This window comes from Ochotona princeps, chromosome 8 (genome assembly GCF_030435755.1).
Source record: "Ochotona princeps isolate mOchPri1 chromosome 8, mOchPri1.hap1, whole genome shotgun sequence".
Taxonomy (NCBI): Eukaryota; Metazoa; Chordata; class Mammalia; order Lagomorpha; family Ochotonidae; genus Ochotona; species Ochotona princeps.
In genome coordinates this window covers 13,079,766-13,086,440 of record NC_080839.1, presented here as the reverse complement: position 1 = coordinate 13,086,440, position 6,675 = coordinate 13,079,766, and positions in this window count along the sequence as shown.

Here is a 6,675-nt window from a genome sequence, read left to right as displayed (position 1 = left end):
TTCCTGTGCTGAAAACTTAACCCCACACGTACCTTCTGTGTGGCTGTGCTAAGTAAGAGGTGATGGGCTGCTGAAGATGTGGGACACAGTTGGGCCACTGGAGTCCCTGCCCCTGGAAGCACTGTTGATACTGCATGGAACATTTTCCCATGGGAGTAAGTTATTTGACAGAGCACAGGACTGGCCCAGCTGCTGCCCTGCCTTGAGTTTCCTGGCTTCTGTCACAGTGATGCCATCTGCCCCAAGATCCCAGCAGAGCCCAGCAGAAGCCAATGCCGTGCCACATAATATGACTCTTTTGTTTTGTATTTTTTTTTTCACAAAATACTCAGCCTCAGGTAGTCTGCCCCAGCCACAGTAACAGGTGCATCCTCCAAGGATGATGCAGAGTGGTGAGCCCTGGCCAACCATCAGAGCCACATGGAGTCCCTGTCGCACACAGGCCAGGCAGTGGTCATGAGTGAGGTCAGGTCGGTGGGGAGGGTGGAGAGACTTAACCTGGGAGCTTACTGCATGTTAGTGTTCCAGTAAGAGCCCAGCTCTGGTCTGGTGAGACTCCATTGTAACCTCTCCTCTCCTCTCCTTTCCTTTCTTTTTTTTTTTTTTTCAATTAAATTATTTTTATTGAAAAGGCAGATTTATAGAGAGAAGAATCTTCCATGTGCTGGTTCGCTGGGCCCCAGATGGCTGCATTGGCCAGAGCTGAGCCAACCTGACACCAGGAGCCATGAGCTTTTTCTGGGGCTCCCTCACAGGTGCAGGGTCCCCAGGCTTTGAGCCATCCTTCACTGTTTTCCCAGGCCACAAGCAGGGAGCTGGAAGGGAAGTGGAGCAGCCAGAACACGAACTGGTGCCCATATGAGTTGTGGGTGCTTGTAGGTGAAGGGTCAGTCTGTTGAGCCATCCACGCCTGGCCTCAGTGCAGTAATTCTAAAAGCTCCCTAAGTGCCTCCAGGTGTGGTTTGGGCCTGGAAATCACTGAATTGTGGCTTACTGAAAATTCCCATGGATGATTCCACAAACTGCAGGGCCCACTGCAGGGCCCACAGCAGAGCATGGCTGAACCCAGCATCTCTCTGGGGAAAATGCTCTGAGGACGGCCCTCCATAAGGTGTTTTCTGTGCACGTACGCCCTTGTTGTAGTTGAAAAATGTCTGATTCCCCATCTATTTCTCTCTTTCAGTTTGCCCTGGCGCAGGCCTGCCCAGTTCCTGCCAAATCCAAGGTGAGTGGGAGTCCAGAGTGGGCTGAAAGGGGACCCTGGCCAAGGCTGGGGGGCCTGAGTGCAGGTGAGGCAAACCCCAGGCTGTGTGCCTGGGAAGAGCCCTGACGTCATCAGTGAGTCGGAGCTTCTAATTGACAAAGCCCAGGGCTCTAGGCAGGTGAGACCCAGGAGCAGGAGCTGTGGGCCAACTACAGGAGGTGCAGAGGTAGGGCGGGGCCCCTGTGTCCAGCAGGCAATGAATGAGGGTGTGTGTGAGTTGGGCCCTCCACAGCGCAGGGCTGGAGTGTGTGCACGAGTTCGGTGACTTTTGAGCAGGTGTGTGATTTGGTTTCCTCATCTGGCCAGGTGGAGTCATCCTGGGGGTTCCTTCAAAGGGTTATGTGTTCTGAGATGGCAGACAGCTAAGAGATGCCTCAGCGATTAGGTCACACACAGCCAGGGACCAATGGTCAGGGCAGATGCCTGAGGGACATCTGGGAGCTGTGGGTTCTCCATTTAAGCTCCAGAAACAGCTCCCACAAACCCTGGTAATTCCATCTAACTGTTGGGATATCTGTGTATCACAGTGCAGATTGCCGTTGTCTAAGTGTGGGTAGATTTTCCTGGACGCTAGGCCTTCACGTACTGCTGCATTATTATTTACTTTCTTTTTTAATGAAAATTATGACTTAGACTCCCCAAAATGACAGGGGTTTGCATATGTTCTCTGATCACCTCTTCTGGTTCTGAAAGCCTGCATGTAGTGTGATGTGCCAGCTTTACTACGTAGCTGAAGAGTGGTGGCCCAAGTTCAAGCTTGTTTGGCTCCTACATAAGCGGTTATTAAGAGAGCTGCTTCTCCCCCAACATCTGCTTGAAAGATGAGGCCAGGTGGTTATTATAACCATGTCTCCCTGGGTCCCCTGCAGCCATGCATGTAAGTGAGCCACAGCGGGCTCAGGAATGAGGGCCCGGAGAGTTCTGACATGCCTTCTCAGTGCTCATAAACTCCTCCAAGGACTTCAGCCTGGCCTTGAGAAGAGGAGATGCTAGAAGCCCATCTTCCCTCTGCCTGGCTCGCTTTCCCTCCCCTCCTAGCCCATGCCAGTCTTTCCCTGTAGGGAATTTTAACAATCAGCGGTCACCACCCAAGGCTGAGTGTATATTATTTATAGAGAACTCTTCATGTCACATTTTAAATGCAGGCCTTCTAACAGGTAGAAATGAGTCAGCTGTCCAACTGCCAGCAACAGACACCAACATTGGCTAATTTCGCTCCAGGATGGGATGCTGAGCTCACAGAGCCCCAGGCAGCCGAGGCTGGTGGCTGGGTAATCTGGGGAACGCCTGCGAACCCCAAATCCTTCTGATGCATCCTCTTTACCCCCTCACTACGGAGACTCAGCGCTTAGAGATGCGTTGGATTGGCCTGTGGCTGCGCTCAGCTTTCCAAGGCAGGGAGCAGGAACACCCAGGAGGAACTAGTGGAAGAGATGAAGGCTGGTGCTGGGTGCTGGACAGAGCTCACTAGAGATGTACAAAAGTCCCAGGAGGGAAAGTCTCACAGATGGATGCAAAGATGATGCTCTGGAAACACACAGGGAAAGCAGTACTTCTCACCTAAATGAATATATAGCTAACGGAATCCCCAAACAAGACTGCCCCAATACAAACCTTTTTAATAAGATTAAGTGTATTAGGTAAAAATCACTTAAAGTGCACATATATATTTTTAAGGTAATGCAAAGCTTATATTGTTAACATAGTTGAAAGGGATGCATGCGTAAATGGGCCTCCAATTAGGGTGGGGAGGGTTGAAGTATGGAGGGAGGTGGGTGGGACAAATGTTTCCGTTCTTCTCTTTTTATTCTCTTGGTCTGCTGGGACTGGGGGTGGTGGAGCAGAAAAGGGAGAGAGAAGACCGCTCCTTGCCGTCAAGGGGATGGGGGATAGGCAATTGGCGACTCCTTAGAGTCTCTGATGTAAGGAAGAATGTTCTTAGGGTTACTTGAATGCTTTTGATAGCTCTGAGATACTGTTGGTTTCATTGCACCAGCATTGAGAAAATCTTTCCAAGGTCTATGGGCTGAGTAAGTCCACCTCAGTGTGCATCCAGAGCCCACAGAACTTTCCAAGAGGCTTAAACAAATTCTAAAATGCACATAAGGGCAGGTGTTTACCGTGGGGGATTAAGATGCTCACATCCCATATTGGAGTTCCTGGATGGATTCAACACCTGCCCCTGGCTCCTGACTCCAGCAGATCCTGGGTGACAGTGATGATGGCGTCTACCACCCACTCCAGACTCAGTGAGTGCTGATGCCCAGCTTCAGTCTGCACCGGTACCCGCTGTTGCAGGCATTTGGGGATGAGGAGAGTTGTGAGTCAAATAAACAGTTTAAATAACGGTGGCAAAAAAAGACTTGTGTGAGAATATTCCTAGCAACTTTACCAAGCAGAACCACGCTGGGAAGCACTCAATTGCCCAGGAGTACAGTGACAGACGCTGTGGTCTGTTCATACAGAAGACTACTACTCAGTGATACAAAGTACTCATCACAGTGCTATGGATCTCAGAAAGAAACAATACAACACAGCAGAACACATCTTGCAAGGTACCCATAGGAAGACCAGAGGTGGGCAAGACCCACTTAGGGTGGAAAAACCCTCAAGCTCAGAGGTCATTCCTCAGGGGCTTCACTCCAGGAAGTTCCTGGGAAAGAAATGGAAGGGGAGTCTCCGGAAGGGGATGATGTCTTTATCTCAATAGGAGTTTGAGCAACAACTGTATCCTTGGTCAAGACTTGACAGATTTGCACGTTTTCTTGCATGCTTGCTTTATCTTCCATGAAAACAGAAACCAATGAACTCTAAAGGACAGGCTGAATATTTTAGGGCTAAGATTACTAGTGATTGCCACTTATTGTGGGTGCACGGCAAAATGCAAGGCAGATGAATGGGTGAATGTAAATAAGGCAAATATGGTAAAATATTACATCTAGATGGAGCCTATGTGAGTGTTCTCGCTAAAACTATGTGGGCTTTCCTGCACGTTTGTCATTTTTCATAACAAATTGTTGTGGGTAAAAAAAAAAAGCAACAGATGGAAGCATCAAGACTTCCTCTATGTGAGGTTTTTTGTCTAGAATATACCAAGAGCCGATCAATAGTAGGAAAATGAGAAATCCAGTTAAAAGCAAGCAAAGGAAATGTAGACAAATGCTTGGTGTGCCTGAAAACATCATTCTACTTGTGTACAGGCAACTCAGTAGTATTTAAATTAATAGTGCAACTCCCCCAGCCCTCCTGGCCCTGCTCCCCAGGCTGAGAGCAACTGGAGGAAGTGGGTGCTGTGTGCTGCTGGTGGTTGACAGCATGTGCAAGCAACTATTGAAGTGGATATCCCACCTGCCCGGTGTGCACCTGGCCTCTGGCACCTGCTGCGGCTGTCCAGAGGAAGTGGTTGGCTGCGGAAGGAGGGGTGACCTTCTGCGACGTCAGAACCACCAACAGTTACGGCACTTCTAGCAAAAGCAACTTCACTGCATGTATTAATCTCCCACCCCACCCCTGCCCCACCGCACACACACGCACATACGTACCTTGCTATGAAGGGGCCTGGAAAAACAACATCAACTCCTACAGTGGTGAGAGGATAGGATTGGGGGTAGCAGCCAAAAGCAATTGGAAATACACATGTTGAGAACTGCTTAGGGTTTGGAGTTGTGGCATGGTAAGTTAAGCTACCGCCTACAGCAACTACATCCCATATGTGTGATGGTTCAAGCCCTGCTGGCTCCACTTCAGATATAGCTCCCTGCTAATACACCTGACAAAGCAGCAGGAGATGGGCTGAGTGCTTGGGCCCCTGCACCCAGATAGGAAACCTGGAAGAAGCCCCAGGCTCCTGGATTCAGGCTGGCCCAGCTAGTAGCAATTAATTGGGGAGTGAACCAATTAATTAGTGGCTAGATGTCTTTCAAAAAGGTAAATTGTAAAAATAAATGGTAAGGCCATTGGGCTGAATTGTCCACTGAGCACAAATGAAGAGCAAGGTCAAACCACTGCAAACAAGGTTCAGGTGGGTCCAGCGCACGATCCCTATGTGGGTGTTGGTTTGTGTTCTGGTTGCTCCACTTCCCTTCCAGCTCCCTGCTTGTGACCTGGGAGAGTAGTGGAGACCAGCCCAAGGCCTTGGGACATGCACCTGCATGACAGACCAGGAGGTTCCTGGCTCCTGGCTTCAGAAGGGCTCAGCTCCATCTGTTGTGGCCACTTGGGGAGGGGTGGGGGAGTGAACCAGTAGATGGAAGATCTTATAAAAAAACAATAAAAACATGGCTCAGTTGCCTGCGCTCACTCTCTTGGTTCCTATTTCAGAGTAGCCACTTACTACGACTTGGTAAGATGTATCCCAAACCAGGTTCTCATTTTCCTCTGTCCATCCTAAGTCAGTTCACACCCTGGGTACACCAGCCAACCCCTGGACTCAGAGCCCCTTCGTCGTGAAGGCTCAGGGTCAGTGGATGGCAGGCGCCAGGCACTTGCTGGGGGACTTGAGCATGCACTGTAGACAAGCCTTTCCCTTGGGGCCAAAGCACACTTCCTGTTTTGTGTGTGTCTGCAAATGATGAGACGGGGTAAGACAGCTGGGCATCCACAGAATGCATGGCACCTTCTCCCCTATCCCATCCCCTTCCCAACTGCTGAGTCACATTTGATGCCCAGGCAGCACTCTCGGCTGTTAACCTCCTCAGCAGCAACTTCAATACTTCAGAGTGGCTGGCCTTGTCTTCCAGCAAGACCTTCTCCAATCTCCCTGGGGCAGGTGTGTGGGTTGTTCAGATTCATACACAACTTCAACTGCTTCTCTGTCATTTGGTGACAACAAAAATCACAACGGCTCACCAACATTAGTTGAAAGTTTTATTTATATAAAATCCATTAAGAACATAAAAGATTGAGTTTCTTAAAAAAAAATCTGCAGTTATTTACAGCAGTATTGCACAAGTAAAGTGGCAATTACCCTGTCAAAATTGATCAGTGCAAAACACAAGGAAGCCAGGGAAATTGCAATACAAATGCTACATACGCTGGGTCCTAGGGAACAAGGTGGTGCTGGATCAGTATACACACAGATCAGTGCTATTTATACAAGGGTACCTGATGAGTTTGGATACAGTAACTAGTCATCACAGAACCTGGACAGAAAACCTAGCATCCAAAAGAGCTTCTTCCAACTGAAATTCCCAAAGAAAAGTATTCAAGTTACAGAGCCGGAGGTTGAGGATGCTTCTTGCACACAGCGCTGTTTGTAGCAGACCCTGACCGAGTTAGCATTCACATGTGGACACACATATGGGTGTGTGGTGGTGAACAGGCAACACGCAGGCACTGGGCTGCAGCAGCAGGATGACAGAGCCCCAGTAGTTCCCGAGGGCTTCCATGAGTTTTCACATCTTACACTCTGC